At 38.8% G+C, this 19,193-nt stretch overlaps 1 long non-coding RNA gene across 5 annotated transcripts in view; it reads right to left on the reverse strand.

Annotated features, from left to right (window-relative positions):
• Nucleotides 1-1,721: 1,721 nt before the first annotated feature.
• The window catches only part of LOC103883526, a 42,422-nt gene continuing 24,950 nt past the window's right edge, over nucleotides 1,722-19,193 (reverse strand). Inside the window, exons 2-6 of one of the 5 annotated variants that reach the window (XR_004184237.1) lie at nucleotides 16,680-16,765; nucleotides 7,963-8,048; nucleotides 4,120-4,187; nucleotides 2,424-2,622; nucleotides 1,722-2,307 (exon numbers count right to left, since the gene is read on the reverse strand). This is a non-coding gene — a long non-coding RNA (uncharacterized LOC103883526). Of the gene's footprint in view, nucleotides 2,308-2,423; nucleotides 2,623-4,119; nucleotides 4,188-7,962; nucleotides 8,049-16,679; nucleotides 16,766-19,193 lie in introns of those variants that run through there. The other 4 variants (XR_004184233.1, XR_004184235.1, XR_004184236.1 and 1 more) reach the window with 4 other exon arrangements.

Consider the following 19,193-nt stretch of genomic DNA (forward strand, 5'->3'; position numbering starts at 1 on the left):
GCTTGGTTTGCCTCTTGTATCTCTAATTATAATATATCTAATTTAAATGTCACTAGTGTCATGGTATTGAGGAGACAATCTGAGGCTTTCCTACCAGTCAATTTAACACACGATTGGCAAGGTTCCTCTGCCCTTGCTGCCTTAGAACGTGCCCTGTGTCCCAGATCAGACACAAAAGATTTAGTTACACTTTTAGCCTTTATGGTATCAGCCACAGCCATCCTAGCAACTGCTGGTGTTGCTGTAGCATCTATTACTGAATCAGTACAAATAGCTACTTTTATAGATAATTTGACCGGAAATATGTCTAATGAACTTCTCTTACAGCAGGATATAGATCAAAAGATTTTTGCATGTCTGCAAGCCCTCCAGGTGCCTTGGAACATGCGGGGGAGCAAAAAGATGCACTGGCATCTGACAGCAATTAAACTGTGACTGGGAACAAAAACATATCTGTGTCACTTCTCTACCATGAAATCAATCAATACGTAGTAGAAATGAGGTGAAACACCACCTCTGGGGAAACTTTCATGACAATTTAACAGCAAACTTAAAGCAACTTAAAACCAAAATTCTAAAACCCCTAAACACCATAGATCTACACACCCAACAAACAGCCATATGGAAGGGTATGTGAGATCATCTCTCCTGGATAGACCCTCACTCCTGGGAGGGGTCACTCCTTGATTGGACAAGAATGTTGCTAATTATACTCATGTTTGTCTTATGTTATTTACTAATTCTAGGATGCAAAGCTGGAGTATGAGTTATAACTGCCACGCCTAACAAACCTGTTGCCGCACACATCTTTATTCTTCAATCAACAAAACCTGATGCTAAAAACAGAAAAGAAGAAGATGGAGGAGATCGGTCAGGGTGGTGGGAAAAATTGTAGAAAGATGCAAACCTTCTTGGAAGGCCAGGAAGTTTTACAAAAGCTTTGGAAAAGGATTTGGCTGAAGGCAGCCAGATGCTCTTATCTGGTGCCTGAAAGCTTAGTTTAGATCACAAGGGAATGTAAAGAAACTCATCTAGATAAGTTAGTTTACTTAGGTCTCTGAACCTAGCCTTTGATCATCCACATGCAGGACTACTCTCTTCAGGGGTGGGGGTGGCAACCATGTTAATTACCCACAAGTGTGTTGACTCAAGGCCTTTGTCATTAAATCTGTACTGAATAAATGCCCACAGCGCTGGCTTGTCAGGGCCATGGCTGCTACAACTCTTTCTGTGAGCAGTCAGATCCCCTAGCCTGCTCTTTCACTGGATACCTGTGTCTGAGTGCATTTATTCATCTGTCGTTCAGTCAGGGTCTGCAAGTTGTGACCAGCAGATACACACATTCATTGAACTCTGCGAGTATTATTTGTGCACTCTTAGGTATGTATATTTTACTTCAATTAATAGCTACACTTTTCGAAATGTCAATGAACATCACCTCTCCTAAGATGCTATTTCTGTGATATCTTTCTCCATCTTAGGTGACTCTCCCATCTGTAGACTCATTGTACCTAAACTACTGGAGTTATTTAAAAGCAAGAGATAATATTTTTTTTCCTTAATTTATCATCAGCAACTAGAAAAGTTCTGCCTATTAATTTAGGCTCAGTAAATCTAGGCTTAATTGAAGACAGAATAATTGAATCACAGATATATAAGATCTGCATAATCAAATATGAGTAACAAGAAGAATAAGACAATTAAAAATTTCTGACAACTATGATCTTAAAGGAGATAAGAAGATTCCTTAACTTAAATACACATTTCTAGTTAGGACATGGATACTGATCACCATTATTTCATATTCCACACATTTTAAATTATTAATATTGACATTAAATTACAGAGGCTACTTGCCTGGAATTTATCTTATTCTTGAATTTTCATTAAAAAGAGCTACTAGTCCCAGAAACGTGGTCAAACCATATTTAATAACTTATTAATAGAAACTTTCTGATAATAGTAAATTGGGATTTATTTATTCTCTGAATACTTATGGAGCTGCTTTTATTTGAGAGCATTTTCTATATTCCGAAGATAAAAATGTGAAGAAAGTGAGTTCCTTTCTTCAAGGAACTTACTGGTGGGAAGACAGAAATGCATATGTAATAAATGCCATGCTAAGATTTACACAGAATGCTAGGGAAAGTTTTAGAAGCCATACCTCAGATAAGAAAAAGCCCAGGCCTGAAACTTCTCTGGGGCTGGATAAGCTCATGTCTTCAAAACAAGTGCTGCCTTTACGTCAGAGATTTGTCTTCACGTGAGTTGTGATATTTTACCCTCCAAGGTCATCAGACCAGGGAGCTGGTGGGAAAAGCAGATTTGGATCTGAGGATGCAGGAGAGTCAGAGCTATTTGAAAGTTGTGAGTGTCTCATATTTCCTATGAAGCTGAAGGCAGAGATAGAGTCTATCACTTACGGATTTTTGGTTTTTTTATGTTGCAGATACTCAATCCATATTTGTTCATTTGCAAAATCAGGGAAGTAGTTATAATCTCTGGTTTCATCTCTGATATGTAAAGATCCTAGACTTCATCTTTCTCTTCTTTAAAACAAGAAAAAGCTGGACGAATTGAAAATCAATGACTTTTTCTCAGGCCCATTGGAGAACCACTACCCTGAAATAAAGGAGACAGAGAGAGATCCAGAGAGACATCTGAGATCTGCTTACCTGGAGCAGAAGCAGCTGGAGCATAAACTGGTAGAAATACTTAAATGGTAACTTTGATAAATTGCTAAGTTACTGGATAAAATGTTCAGTTAGACTGGGCGCTGCAGTTTTGTGGGTGGTCTATATCTGCATGAGCTTTATCTTCAGGAAGATAGATGAAAGATCCCCTTGTGACTCTGGCAAGTAAGGGGAAAAGTAACCATTGTGAAATACACCCAGAGTCTTCTCCATAACAAAAGCCTATTGTCCAGAAAAAAGGATTTTGCCAAAATGTTATCCTATGTGGGGGAAAATTTTCATATATTCCAGTCCCCTCCCACCTTCTTGTTTCAGCTAAGGAACAAAGAAACAAAAAAGAAAATAAATCAAAACCAATAGGTCAATAGGTCAATAGGTCAGTAATTTAAAGAAACAGTTTAAAAACACTGCAAAATGCTGCAGCTAGGCAAGGTAGTAAGAAGCAGAGGAATATAAACATTTGTGAAGACACAGGCTCATGAAAAGTTAGAGATTTAGCCCCAAGACTATAGAATACACCCCCTTCTCCATGCCTTAACAATACACCAATAGGGACTTAAGTATAATAAAATAGATCACAACAGAAAGAGCTGTAAGACACATACTCTCTCTGTGGTGAAGCACTTAGAGAAGCTCAAAATAAAGACAGGTGACCAAAAAATGACACCATGGGAACTTAAACATTCTGGCACCTACAGCTACAGCAAACACTAAACACAACATAAGTCATAACCAGATTAACACTAATTCTCATACTAAAAGCTTATTTAGTTCCTATGACTTGATAAAACATAACCAGCTTTCAGTCAGGTGCAGTGGTTCACACCTGTTAATCCCAGCATTTTGGGAGGCCGACACAGTTGGATCACCTGAGGTCAGGACTTTGAGACTGGTCTGGCCAACATGGTGAAACCCCATATCTATTAAAAATACAAAAATTAGCCAGGCGCGGTGGCAGGCACCTGTAATCCCAGCTACTCAGGAGTTGGAGGTACAAGAATCGCTTGAACCTGGGAGGCAGAGGCTGCTGTCAGCCAAGATTGCGCCACTGCACTCCAGCCTGGGTGACGGAGTGAGACTCCATCTCAAAAAATAAAAAATAAAAATAAAAAACAGAAATGTAAAAAATAACACATATCCAGCTTTTGATGTGAAATTATAAGACCTGTCAAAAGGTGGGGAAAAAAAATAAAAAACAGAATCTGAAGAGACAAAGTAATCATCATCCTCAGACTCATATAGGACACAGATTTTTGAAATTAGATAGAATTTTGAAATAATCATGATATGTTAAAGGCTTTGGTGGAAAAAGTGGTCAACATGAAAGAACAGATAGGTGATGTAAGCAGAGACTCAAAGAATCAAAAGGAAATGGTGGAAATCAAAACACTGTGACTGTAAGGAAGAATGCCTCTAATGGGCTTACCAGTAGACTCAATATAGGTGAGAAAAGAAACACTGAGGCTGATGATAAGTCAATAGGAACTTTTCGATCTGAAATGCAAAGAGAAAAAATAATGAAAAGTTGAAAAATGTAACATCCAAGATCTCTGGGACTAATTCAAAAGCTGCAACATACACATAATTGCAATAACAGAAGAAGGAGAAGAAAAAAAGAATGGAGCAGAATAAAAATTTGAAATAAAAATGGTGGCTCATGCCTGTAATCCCAGCACTTTGGGAGGCCGAGGTGGGTGGATCACTTGATGTCAGGAGTTTGAGACCAGCCTGACCAGCATGGCAAAACCCCATCTCTACTAAAAATACAAAAATCAGTCAGGCATGGTGGTACATGCCTGTAACTCCAGCTACTTGGGAGGCTGAGGCACAAGAAGAGCTTGAACCTGGGAGGTGGAGGTGGCAATGAGTCAAGATCATGACACAGCACTCCAGCCTAGGTGACAGCAAGAGTTGGTCTCAAAAAAAAAAGAAAGAAAAGGAAGAAAAGAAAAGAAATATTCGCCAAGGATTTCCCAAAGTTACTGATTATCTCCAAACCACAGATACAGCAAGCTTAGAAAACAACAAACAGGTAAATACTAAACAACAGCAAAAAATCTACACACCTAGGTATATCTTGTTCAAAGTGAAAAATAACAGCAAAACCACATGCAAAAAAAAAAAAAAATTAAAAAAAAAAAAAAAAAAAAGACAAGCCACAGGGGAAGAAAATCACAGACTAAGGGGAAAAAAGGATAGGAATTACAGCTGACTTCTTATCAGAAACTCCACAAGCAAGAAAACAGTGGAGTGAAATCATTAAAGTGTTGAAAGATATGTTTGTGTGACAGTGGAGCTGTACATTTAATATTAACAATAATAACTTGGAGAACTAATTTAAAATTCAGAAAGCTTTCCCCAGCCTCGGAAAATTCTAACTGGGGGCCTCTCACACAGGTCCTGCAGAGGTGCATCTCAAAAGGTAACGCAAGATGATTCTGGCCAAGGTGGTTCATGAATCGCAATTTAAGAAACACAAACCATGTTACAAAGCACGTTCCAAGATGGGATGAGACATATAAGGACCTTATTAGGGAAAAGCCGGAGAGAGAAAATGAAGAAGCAGCCATGGAAGTTTGAGAGAGACATCAGATCACCATGCAAGCCTCACCCCAGGTGAAGGAGAAAGAAAAGAAAGGTTGGGTATGAGTGTCCTAGACTGCCATGTATTCTATGGAAAATCCAATCAGGCTGTTGGGGAGTTGCTGGGACCAAGCCGGCTGTCATAGGAGTCTCCTGTCTCCTGGGAACAGTACAACATCAGCGTGCTAGTTGCATGCTGTCTGTAGCCTGGGGCAGCCCAGGGAAGGTGTGGCTTCGTGCAAATGCTGTGATGGAATTCAGCACATAACAGCTGTAGTTGGTCTATAAAGGTGAATTTTCATAGCTGTCACAGTACCAAACGGAAATTATTATTTTATGTTAAATTGTTATAATTCAATAACATCCTCAAGAAGTAATTAAATCTCAGGCATGTTATATAGTTTTCCAGTGATCACATAAATAGTATGTGGAGGACTGAAACTTAGAGTTTCTTACTCTTAGGCCAGGATTTATTATTTTCAATACTAGTACTATTTTTACCGCACAGAGAAAATCAAATTAAAGTAAAGCATTTAGCAAAATCTTAATATGGCTGGTCTATGGGTGAGGAAGGAACCATAATTGTCAGAATCACTTAGTACTTTTCAATTACTGAGACCGTCATCTCCAAAGTAAACCAGGAAATTAATTTTAAAGAAAAATATCTGCTAACTTTCAGCGATAGTTTCTTGGCACCAAATCTACTCTTCTATACTCTGTTTTCTGATCATAAGAATTATGAAAACCACTTTTCCACTTGGGCATCTGGATTCCTGTTAGACTTTTGCAGTAGGAGGCACTAGGGTTGTCTACACTGCTAGAGGAAGGAGAAGAGGCTTGCTGTGTCATGTCTGTTTCCTTCAGGCTCTATGCTTCTTTCCTGTATCCTGTTTCAGTCCAGTTATGATTCTTCCCTTCAATAGTAAAGCAGTTCCTGACTGTAACAGCAGCTGAATCAAGACCGCACTTTTTATTACACTTGTAGACCGAACCTCCCTCTCCAACAGTACAGACAGCCACTACCTCCTCCTCAGAAGTGGAAAAGGCTGAGTCCCAGTCCTAGGAGCTTTTCCTCTGAGCTCAGAGACACCAGCACAAGATAAGCAGCTCCTCCCCCTCAGAAGGCTGAGTTTCTACTCCACAGCACTTCTCCTCTAAGCTTCCATGTTGTTGTAATTCCAGACTTTTCCTTTCTTTTTGTAGCCCTAGTAATGGAGACTGTGTCCTGCAATACTCTCTCCATTACACCTTAGTATTCTTTTCTGGTCTTTTGTGTTCTATATTAAACCACTTTATACTCAGTGAACAGTTTTTGTATTGAGTAATTTCTGTTTAACTAATAGGTATATTTTCTGTCCCTTGATTGGATCCTGAATGATAGGAAGGAACAAATGAAAGAACAGATAAGCCAATGCATCTGATATATAATCTAATATTAGATTATATCTGGGTTAGAATTGTAAGCAAGATATGTTTCAAGCACAAATAGGCATTAAAGTCTAAGAAACAGATTCACAATGATTCAGAAAAAGTTTTCTGAATATGTAGGTACAACAAGTCTGATGTAAAAAACTTATTAAGAAATGAATAAGCTTTGTTGACTGCTAATTTCCCACTTCTCAGGGCTGTTTTCTTTTTTTTTTTTTCTCTCTCTCTCTCTGATTTTAAAGTCATAGTCCTCCAGATAATCAATACCAGTGATTCTCAATGTCTCTGGGAGAAGTGAAATAGAAAGTGGGTTTAAATCATGTAGTTTGCAAAACCCGTATAGAGTTGAAATTTATTGTCTAAATTGTATTAGTTTGTTTTCACACTGCTATAATGAACTACGTGAGACTACGTAATTCATAAAGAAAAGATACACAGTTCTACATGGCTGGGGAGGCCTCAGGAAACTTACAATCATGGCAGAAGGCAAAGAGGAAGAAAAGCATGTCTTACGTAGCAGCAGGAGGTGGTGGGGGAACTTCCACACACTTTTAAACTATCAGATTTCATGGGAACTCACTCAGTATCATGAACACAGCAGTGAGAAACCACCCACATGATCCAGTCACCTCCCACCAGGCCCCTCCCTTGACACACGAGGATTACAATTCGAGATGAGATTTGGGTGGAACACAAAGCCAAATCATATCAAAATTTTCTCCATACATGGAATCAGATCTGGTAGAAACCTGGCTACCCCCCACATTACTATCTTGTTACAATGGCATCAGTAGACACAGAGGAGTGTTCTCACAAACAGGCTTACGAATTTGTGCTGTTTATTATGAAATGTTGCATAGGATAGTTTTTATTACGGTATTTGGATTAGTCAGGTTAGGCTAGCTTTGAGGCAGTAACAGGCATAAAAGTTTACTTTTCACTCACATAGTATTTATTGTGGGGTCATTGGCTCTGTAAGGAATTTATTTTCAGTGATGCAGAGATCTAAGCTATTTTCCCTCCTGTGATTTCATGATCCCTTTCTCCATGACAGCAAAAGAGAAAGTGAGAGAGTTTCAATGTAGTTCTTTAGTGCTCAGCCCATCACAGAGACACATCACTTCCAATCATAGCCATTGGCCAGATAATGTGTTCACACCATCCAGTCTAACTTAAAGGTAGTGGAAAAAGTGGAGGGAACACATTGATATTCAATGATCAGTAAATGCCTCTGATACATTAGTCATCATTGACTCACCATAAGATGCATGATTCTGCCGTAGTGATGAATTTCAGGATCTGCAGAAATCTTAGGGCATATACTTCTTAAATGTCAAAGGTCTACTGAAAAGAGAGGAGGGATGTTTGTCATGAATAGGAGAGTTGTTGAAAAAGAAGGGCCTTTCTCACCAAACCCATTTTATCTTCTATTTTGACAATCTTACAATAACAGATATTTTTCCACACCTAAATTATTAGCACTCTGGCAGATCTTGCCATTACAACAAAAAGGTTTAATTTAAAGCTGTAAAATACAACTATAGCATTGCATTAGATGTGGCAATTAAAACGCATCTGGGTGATGCAATGAAACTTTCACAATGGTCTTAATGAGAGCTGAGGTCATACATAAAGCCTGATTTCTCATGTGTGGGTAATTGTACAAAAGTATTGTTTTAAAAAATCCTAAATGTGGCAGTTTTTCACAGGAGACAATTGTGAGGTTTCAGACATTTTATCAAAACAACAGCCATAAATAAAACACCCCACTTCTTAGTAAGCAGTGTTAGCTGAATGGCTTTCACTGATGTTTGCTTGTTCCCCTTAGAAGGTCATTCTTTTAAATAGTGTTATCGACAATCATACTCATTCTAGAACATGTCTGATAAATTTAGGGCAGATTAATTTCAGGAGAAGCACTCTCACAAATAAGGAGCTAATAGATGGGGACTATAGTTGACTATAATATAAGCCAAGTGCCTGGCTGTGTATAAAATTAAGCAGTGTTTCTTTTGGGAAGTGCTCACACTTTGAATTGATTTTTGTCGTTGGTTGGGTTTCACAGGAGCCCTGTGTTCCAATATTTCTTTTACTTTTCATGAGGCATAAGAGCTCTGTGTGCCTATAGCAAACAGACACTGTTTTCATTTGTAGCAAATTACTGCTAAGATAAAAATGCAATTAATTTCCCTCTGGATCTCTGCTTACTATGCGGTAAGTTAAACTAAATGACAGAGTTGCAAATATTAGAACTGGAAAGAACTTCATGGTTATCTATCTCCTGCTCAGTTTTTTTTTCATTTAACTAATGAGAAAACAGCCCCTGATGAAATGACCTGGCTTGGAGCTTGGCTGGTCACTTAACCTATGCTTACTATCCTATTTGTAAGAATTCTTTTCTTGCATAATTCTCAGAATTGCTGTAAGAATCAAATTAAATACTGTATGCAATTTTTTGAAAACAGTAAAACTCAATAATAGTAACAGTAATGATTATAAAGATAGCATTTATTGAGCAGCTAGTATGAACCGGGCAAAATGATTTACATACATGACCTCACAAATCATTACAACCCTATCAGGAAAGTACACAAGCAGGCTCAGAGATTTCTCCTAGGGGCATGAGCTAGCCAGTAGAGGAGCTGGGAGTTGGCGTAGGGATTTCAACACTACACGGAAGCAATCACAGCCCTTTTGATATGGAGCCCATACTGGACCACAAGGTTCTTACTCACAGTACAAGGTTTTCCCAGTTACAAATTTGTTTCATAGAGTTTTTTGGAAGCCGAAAAACATTGAAACTGCCTATTCCTTTCTAGGCTTAATTTTGATGCATTTACACCTTTCGTGTTGAGGTTTTAACGAGGAATGGAAAAGCAGCAGCTTTCTGACAGTATCGTAGATATTTTCAGCTCACCCCCTTGGTTTCCTATTTGCTGCATGTTTTGCCAACGGAGCCTCAAAGTGTCCAGTGCTATCATATCCACATAAATCTCTCATCACTCTGTGTTCTGCTTCCTTGTTGCCGTAAGCATGAAGCTGTAAACACACTGTCAGGAATTCAGACGATAACCCAATGATCATGGAATGGCGTCTGCGCATGTGTTGTTGTGTACATGTGCCCAGCAATGTTAAAATGCTGCCACCTTCTGTTTAGCCCATGTGCCGCTGACGTAACCCACCGCTTCCCATGTCCTCTAAGCTGATTTGTACTGATCCTGAATTGTACTTCTGCAATATATAATATGACAAGGAAAATGCAAAGCCTGCCAAAAAATCTTGATTGGCTCAGCTTTTGTGCTGCAGCACTTGAGAAGAACATTCCTACTGCCGTCCCACTAAAGTGCACTCAATATTTCTGACAGTAAATTATCGAAGCAGGAGTTTATCTCAGCATTCATGTGGTGGTTTAACCATTTAAGGATTCAAGAGGGGAAAGCTAAATAGGGTGGGGCTAATGTTCAATTGTTCGGGTGGTCATGGGTTAGTCTCAGGTTTTTTGAATGTTGCAAGGGGTCTAGGTTTATTCTCGGGTGCATTTTCTGCTGTGACACTCACAAGAAATGAAACACAGCCTGGGCAGGATCATCGATTTGTGAGGGAAGAACACCAGCACCTGCATTGTTGTCCAACTGTGGGAGTTGCACTGAACGGTTAGTGTGTACCTGACCCCAGCAAGCTGGGCCTCTGGCAGCTGGCGTATCAAGGACGATCGCCTCTTGCTTATCAGCAGTAAGCTATTTTTCCTCCAGGACAGGAAGCTTATAACAGTTACTGACACCATAGAGTGATTCCCTAGATCTGGAACTCGCCAGCCTAAAATGCCAGCCCGAGCCTCTCCCCACAAAATGAACAAGGTTGCATTTTATCTCAGTTCCACAGCCCTACCAAATTAGCTTTGCCCAGGACCATTTTAATAACTAGCACATGACCACCCCATCCATGTGTGTACACTTAGGTCTGGAGAGTAGGGTCTCCTTAAATCATTAAAATACCAGGATTGTTTAGTAAAGCTGGAAAGCAGGAATGGAAAATAGTTTCAGAGGCCAAAACTGTCTAGCTAAGTGCTTGCTGACCAAATTTTTATTGCCTAAGAACCTTATGCCTTATACATGTATGATTACACTCAAATCCTCTCTTGAGTCTTAAATGTATGTATACATACATATTATAATATACATTATATACACATTATAATATATAATATATATTATACACATTATAATATATAATATAAATATACATGAGAGTCAAAGGAATCTGGTTTTACATCTTGTTACTGGATATAAGAAACAAACAAATATATATTATTTCCTACTAAATTGGAACCTATTTTTTTAAAATGCCTAATTTCTCAATTTTTCTTGCCAGTACAAATAATAATATTCTTAATTCCCTTATTTATTTTACTTCACGTATGCATCATTTTTCTAGAAATGCTTCTCTATATTTTAAGAGCTTTGCTTATATTAGATGCTTAACATCAGTTGGAGACAATCTTACTGCTCTTGGACTTTATAAATCCTGAAACAAATTACTAATTTAATAGCAAATAATTTCCAACATAAATGAACAAGCCAGATTTTCATAGTTTTAAGAGAGAATTCTGTGTCCAGGGAAAATTAATATGTAAGTATATGGATTCTATGTAACCCTGTGGTGGATACCCATACAGACAGCAGTCCTCTCCCAGCCCTGGTTGAAATGATGTCAGCAGAGAGCTTCCTGCAGGACAATCTCTGTACTTTTCAGTATGGTCCACAGTCAGGCACTTACAATGAGTCAGACGCTGAAAATGACCCTAACTTTGTCCATCTCAGGTGGGCCTAATGTAACAACAATTCAGGTAAGGACAATTTCCACACACTTTGCTACCCAGACTCCCATGCCTTTTAGTAAAATTTACATCTTCCAATTTTGAGTTGATCAAATACAAGCATGACTTCCCAGTGCTCTGATTTACTCACATATTCTTTAACAACAAATTGCTTTCTCCTGATAATTGAGCTTCATAATATCATTCCATTTAATATTTATAAATAATGTAAATATTTATTTACTATATATTTATATGATTAAATATATAATTATATAAATATATCATTATAAGTATTTTATAACATAATTATAAAAATATGTTATAATTGTATATTTAATCTGTATCCTCAGACAGAATCACACAACCTGGAACTCTAGCACCTTCTTGACAATCTTGCACTGCATCTAAATGATACAATTAAAAGGGAACTGGGAAAGACATGCATTATTTGTCAGATTTGCCAAAGCAGGAAGGAATGAATTTCCTGTAAATCAGATACAGAGAAATGAGTTGTTTTAAAGCTAAATTGGGCAAGGGAGATCTTGATCCAATGCCATCACTATTGATGAAGAAACTGAAGTGCAGAGAATGACTTGGCCATGATGAGCAAATTAGCTTAGTTAGAAATAAACCTAGAACCAAGTCTACTGGCTGGCACCCCTGCTGTCTTTCAACTGCATCATCAATTCTCATGTTGGAGTGCATAAGAGTCACCTATGGAATATGGTTCCAAGACCGACACAAGCCCACACATGAGGGTCCTTAGGTCTCACGTGGACTCTAGCAATCTGTATTTTTAATGAGTTCTCTAGGTGATCATGATGCAAGTGGCCTGAGCATGATTCTTTGAGAAAAGCTGTATTACTTCATGTAGTAGCTTCCTATTTCTTTTAATAGAAAGATTTCTGGAATCTTAACTGAGATATTATCCAAATGTCTAATCAAGGGATCACCAAGTTGAATGGGCTAATATAAGACTTAGTCTCCTTCCTGTTCCTCTACATCCAGACTGTTTAGGCTTATCTATGGAAAGAATTGGTTAACGACAATAAGAAAAAGCCTAAATTTCACCTATGTTCAATTCTGACCTACATACTCACCCACAGCCTCTTCCTAGTAGGACAAGATCTAACCAAGGCCTCCCTTTTCTCATTGGTCTCTCTGAAACCTTTAAACCTTCCAGAAAAATTACCAGTATTTTTTTTCTACAGAGTGTTCTCATTTCTAAATCAATCTAAGCACTTTGGTAAATATTCTTAACAGATATCCATCTAAGGTTCCTCTTATCAGGGTCATAAAAAAGTGCAGATGACGAAACAGAGAAATCGGATTAAATTACAGGAATGGACTCAAAGGCGTCAGAATTGGAGGTTTTGTCGATTCTGAAGGCCCTGCTACTTTCCTGCTGCATTATTATCTCTCCTGTAAAGTACCAGGAAAGAATTAACTAAATCATAAAAACCATTATGTCCTTCAGTCACTGGCAGACTTTCTTCCACTAGAATTGAACTCCCAAATATGAGGCAAAGCACAGCTGAATAGGAGCTACCTGAATCTCTGCTCCTTTCTCCCACCCCCAGCAAGCTGCAGGCACCAGACAAGATAGATAAAAGTAAAATAGATGCACTTCCTTTTCTTTCTGTGGCAGACAAGGAGCTGTGGCTAGCCTCTCCATTAAAAGTCAGCGAAAAGGTAGACTCGCCCTATTTGATTAGGACTGTCACCGTCACACAGTCGTTGCAATTAGTCCATGCCAGCCTTATTCAGGCCTTGGATTCTTTTCAGAAGTGAAAAAGGGAACACTCGAGGTCTATTGAATCGGAGCGTGGCATCTGCCTCACACCAAGGGGAGAGGTCGGGGTCACTGCTTGATTTTGATAAAGCGTGCCAGATTAATTGTCTTCGGTAATCCTGTTTGTCATGGTAGATATGCAGAGGAGTCTTTGTGGCACAGGCTGACATATGGGCCGGCCTGCTGCTTGCCTATTCAGGGTTCCCAACACATGCTCTCTGCAGCTGGACTGGTTCCCAGAGCCTTGTTCGCCAGAAGAGTGAGGCCTCCTGCTCCTATTAAGCGGGCCCCATCTCCACCACCAGGCTTCCTAATCTTCAAGCCTGCCTGGGCTATTGAAAGGGGCTGCATTATTCAAAAGAGGCCTAAAGAGAAAAAGGGAGAGAAGGGGGCTGGGGAGGAGAGAAAGACGGGGAGCAAGAGGGAGGGAGAAATGCAGGCACCAGAGATAGGAGTGAAAGACTCTCCAGATTGGGGAAGGGGGTGGGGGCAGACAAATATAATTACAAAAAATAGCAGCCATGTCCTTCAGGCAGAGCACTTCAGGAGGCTGATTATAGCTCCTCTCCAAATCCGAATCTATCACCAAATTATACCCTGCCTCTTTTGTAAAATAAATGTTAATAAGAGGTAATTTGGGCCCTGCTGATTGTTAAACTCAATGGAGATAGAATTTTTTTTTTTCCTCTGTGTGTGTTTATTGTAATATCTGGAGGGCTTTTTTTTTTTCTTCTTCCAAAAAGAATTTATATGCAACCACAAAAGAGGAAACAAACATTCATTGGCCTGACACAATTGCCAGAAAACCAAGAATGGTTTGAGTTTTACAATAAAGGGTGAATGTATAGACTGGAAACTGGCCCCTAACTCCACTAGAACTTTGTAGTTGCTGTTCTCTGGAAGGAATATCCCCTAGAACTGAGAAAAGAGTGGTGCTCCAGGAAGAAGGGGGGCTGCCATCCTCCCCGGTAGGGGGAGGAGTGGTCCTTGCTCTAAATAGCTTTGCCTTTCTTTGGTTAAAAGCAGGACTTTTTTTTTTTTTTTTTCCATTTACATAATCATTATTTTGAGTTGCTGCCAATTCTTTTGGGGGCTTTTACATTTAAAAGCACAAAAAATAGAGACAATCCTGTGACAGATCTTTTGAAAATGTTCTTACGATGTGTATTTACGAACAGATCCAGAAATGGAGCAATTAGAAACAATGAATAATAATCTTCTGGGCAGACAAAAGCATAGATGTATTAAAATATAAATCCTTGATCATAACAGCCCTGAAGCAGTCCTTCATGTATCTTTACTGTGTGCTCCTCACATCCACAGGGCAGAGATCCGGGGTCTGGCTGGGCCCAGGCGCTGTGGCTGTCAAGGTTAGTAATGTCTGACCACAGAGGGCTTGGTCTGCGGTTGTTTTTGTTTCTTACACAAATGCTGTGAAGAGGATTTATTCTGATAATTGTATAATAAGAAACAACAGCATTATCCATCATTAGTTTCAGGGAGGACATAATAGATTTTCAAAATAAAAACTAAAAACTGAACTAAGAAGTCATCATTCAACTATTTCTTTACTCTAGATATTAAAAAGAAAAGCTTGTATTTTGGGTTTTTTTTTTTTTTTTTTTTGTCCCTCTCCTCAAATAGGTAACTACAACATACTTTTTGTTTTGGGGGGATATATATTTCCACATTTATTTGTTTTACTTCCTACAATGAAACAGTCACCTGACTCAAAGCTGGGCATGTCACAGGGATAGCAAAGAGTCCCTGTGTTTGCAGAGTTTATGTTATATGAGGGTTCACTCTTGTTTCATCAGTGCATAAAACAGTGCCAGGCATATTCTATTAACTCACTAAATTTTATTCATTCGAAAAATTTTAAAAAATGAATAAATGACAAAAACCAAACCAAAGCAAAAAACGTGGCATATCTAAGGTAAGCAACTTGGCTTAACTTATGCATTACATTATAAAGAAGCAGCAGCAGCAGAAAGGGAAGAAAAGGAAGAGTAGAACAAAGCAAAATAAATTAACATTTCTGAGTACATAGTCTGTGCTAGGTATGTGCCATGTGCTTTATAAGCATTATCTCCTGTAATCTTTAAAAGAGCCTTATGGAAGGGGAGAGTAGACATTCTGCTAGTGCCCTCTGGTGCCTTCGTACTAGTTGTATGATTAAAATCACCTGATTACTCCTTAAAATTGGTTGTAGCTGATGGCCAAGCATCGTTCACTTCTGGGGTCGTGAGGCCAGGGCATCAGTAGTGTTCAAGGCTTCCCAGGTGAATCTAATGAGCATCCAAGATTGCGAATCACTGATTTTAAGTTGTGTTTCTCAAATATTATTCATACCCACCTGGGAACATTGTTAGGTTGATTTTTGGCAGGTCCTAGGATTCTAGCGTTCTAACAAGTGCCCAGGTGATGCTGATGTTGACTAGTTTCTGAACCTCCTTTTGAGTTGCAAGGCTTTAAAGAGATTGATCAATCTGCCCGGTGGCTGGCCTGACTTTCAAACCCTGGCTTTCCCACCTGAAGATCCTGAGTTCTCCAGTTCTGTGATATTACTGTGTCTCCTACAGATTTAAATCAAGCATTATGAAGCACCATGTGATAGGAAGAACATTCGTCTGCAAGTCAGGAGGTCTGGAGCTTCATTATAGTTCTACTACCCCTAACTTTGGGTCTTGCCTCCCTGAGTTTCAGGTTTTTTCCCTCTAACATATAGGGTTTGGAATTGATTGTAGTTGCTGTCCTTGGATTCTCCACATCACCAGTTAAATGCTGTGTCTGAGATCAGACCTTTCCTATAGGGAAAAATGTCACTTTAGGCAGAGCCAGTAACCTTTCTCCCTTCCTTTCTTCCAGCCACTCATGCTGTGGGTTGTCCGGAGAGACTGGTGAGGAGGATGGAGAACTGTCACTTTATGTTTGCCTGCCTGCTTGCCTCCCTCCCTCCCTTCCTTCATTCCTTCCTATGAATATATGTGTTTCATTATCTGTTTGCTAAGATGTGAAAGACAGATAAATAGAAAAGCACTAGTGTGACTGAAAAGGATCCTTAGTTTGACATCATCTCCAGAACAATACCATATAATATCTCTTACTTCACTTTTCCGTATTTTTTCAACTGCTATTACTTGGGCATGTACTCACTGAAGGAAATAAATTTAAGGGGAAATCGCTGTGGACATTATTTACACTTTAACATGACATGGTGCTTCCAGAACGCCCTGAGGCTATTTGGATAGGGGTTGGAGAAAGGACAAATATACAAATCAGGACACTATGAAGCAAGAGGTACGATACCTAGATGGCTGAAGCACAGATAGAAAACAGACTCAGGAAGGGACAAATAGCATACCTTACTGTCCTTTCAGGTGGGATTTCTAGGGAGATCTGTTTCAGAGTCTTGCAGCCTTTTCAGAGATTGGCACTGGGAGATTCCCCCTGAAGGGAATGGAAAACGACCAACATTTAACTAGCATCTTCTTCCGTCACGTTGGAATGCCCTGAGCCAAACCCTTTTAAACCTGCGTGATTAGGCTCGGTGGGAGCCAGGTGCACTTCTCTGTTCATCAGGAGAACAGAGGCAAATCCTGCCCATCTTCCTCGCATGCATTATATGCAATTATAACACAAAAGTATACCTGTGAATTCCTAAAATAAGTTAGTTTAGGACCCTTGTTTCCTACACCTGGGCTGTAGGAATGAGGTAGAAACTAGGCTTTGTATATTTCAAGAGAACCATAGACCCAAGTAAGTTTTATTACTTCTACATTTACTTTTATTTGACTTATTTATGTCTTAATTTCTTTTCTTTAAACTAGCCAAAAGGCTTCTTTGTGGATTTTCCAGTCATTTTGACAAGTTCGCCTCAGAAAATGCGTGAAAAACAAGTTGTGGTAAAGCAGCAGCCTTCTATCCTAAACACGCCCTGTCAAACAGACACATATTTAGACCCAGCTTTCACATGTCACTTTATGTCTACTCCAGATCAAGCTATAGCCTTGCTCACAATGCTTTTGCCAAATTTTACAAGGTCAAAAATTACATGATTGGGGGAAAAACAGCTGAAGGGAAACAGGAGTAAATTATGTTTTATTTAAAGGGTAGCTTTCTTTGAATGAAGCATTATTCCCTTCAAGGCTTTCTCTAATGCTGAAGTTTAGGGAGTCTTGAAGCTTAGAGAAACTTTGCTCATCTATTTAGCCCTCCCCAGTGGGTGAAGGACTCTTATGCCGGTTTTAATGCCTTCTACCAACTCAATAACACTCAACCCCCTAATAGCACTCATGCTGCGGGTTGTCCATAGAGACTGGTCAGGTGGACAGAGAGCTGTATCGTTCAGCCAGGTTACGTATATAAGATTTGAACGGTGGATTATCCTGAGATAATACTGATAAACAACTATTGCCTCTGCCAAACAATAGCACAAATAGAGACACCACTTGATCTCCACCCTCACCCCATGGGATTATTTAAAAGTCTTTCTTCTGTCTGTGATGTACATCTCACTCTAGGGAAAAGACAATGAATTATGTTTAACTATTTTAAAATCTTATAGGTCTGGGCCTGTCCACCAGCAGTTTCCCAATGTGCTTTCATAGTAATCTAGCCTCTTGGAAATGTAAGGACTCTAGAAAGATAAAAAGCAATGGTTTGCCTTATTCTGCGGCACAACTTTCTTTATCAGGACTGGAGATTTCAGGCATTTTTGAGTTATTTAATCCGAGTATGGACTCTTTGCTTCCTATTTTCATTTGTTGCCCTACCTATGCCAAGATCCTGTAGCCATTATCATTAAAACTAATAGTAGAGAATATTACGAGTGGTTATTACCTGCTCAGTTTAATTTCTCACTTTATACCAACTCCAAATTTCACAAGTAGATGCTACCATTTCCTCCATTTCTAGAGGAAGATATGGAGGTTTAGAACAACTTGTTCACAGTCCCACAAGCTACTCTATGGTATTCAGACTTCAAGTCTATTCTTTACCGTGGTATAGCTGAGACACAAAGAATCAAATAAGCAAGCACTAATAGGACACTTGCAAATATAATGCAAGGCACTGGGCATATATAGATACTTAAAATATATATTTAGTCTCTGCCCTCAAAATGCTAGACTCAAAATAGAGCAATATGACAGAAAAATAAAATCTCAAATAATACTACAAAAATTCATTTTAAAATAGAGAGGGAAATAAAAGATATTCCCTAAATCACAAGGACATTCTGATAAAATGCCAATAAATGATGTGTCTAAGTGCTATCAATTAAGGGAAATAATTTAGAATCTAGGAGCAGAGATAACAGGAACATTGGAGATTCCACTTTGTTGGCCTGAAGGTTCATATTACTCTGTTTATTTTTTCACATAAATATTTAAATATATTGTATCTTTTTTTTAATTGATCTGGGTATACAGTCCTCCCTGAAGCACTAAAAGCTAAGCTGCTAAGAGAATACCTTGCTAACGGAATTTCCAATGTTATAGGCAACTTGTTCTTCTGGGGTAACTGAGTAAAGAGTTTGATCTGCCAGGTTGTTTGTATAATAAAACACTGGAGTTTTAGAATTGATTATGAAAAGATATCTAGTACTTGAGATTATGAAAAGGTAGTAATAAACAATATACAAATGGTTTATATGGATTGTGTTACAAGGCATAATTCTGAGTCTCACATGTTTCCATCCACCTAAATCCCATAAGAACTCTTATGATATATAATTCTGGCTGGATTGACTGGGCAGTCACCAAAATTGATTTCTTTTCATCTGTCTATATCACAGCCTATCTTGTAGTTACCTACGGCTTTTTGACTGACTTTTGACTAATGTAATGTGGACAGATGTGGCATCACCTATTTTCAG

The sequence above is a fragment of the Papio anubis genome, chromosome 6 (genome assembly GCF_008728515.1).
Source record: "Papio anubis isolate 15944 chromosome 6, Panubis1.0, whole genome shotgun sequence".
In the NCBI taxonomy this organism is placed as follows: domain Eukaryota; kingdom Metazoa; phylum Chordata; class Mammalia; order Primates; family Cercopithecidae; genus Papio; species Papio anubis.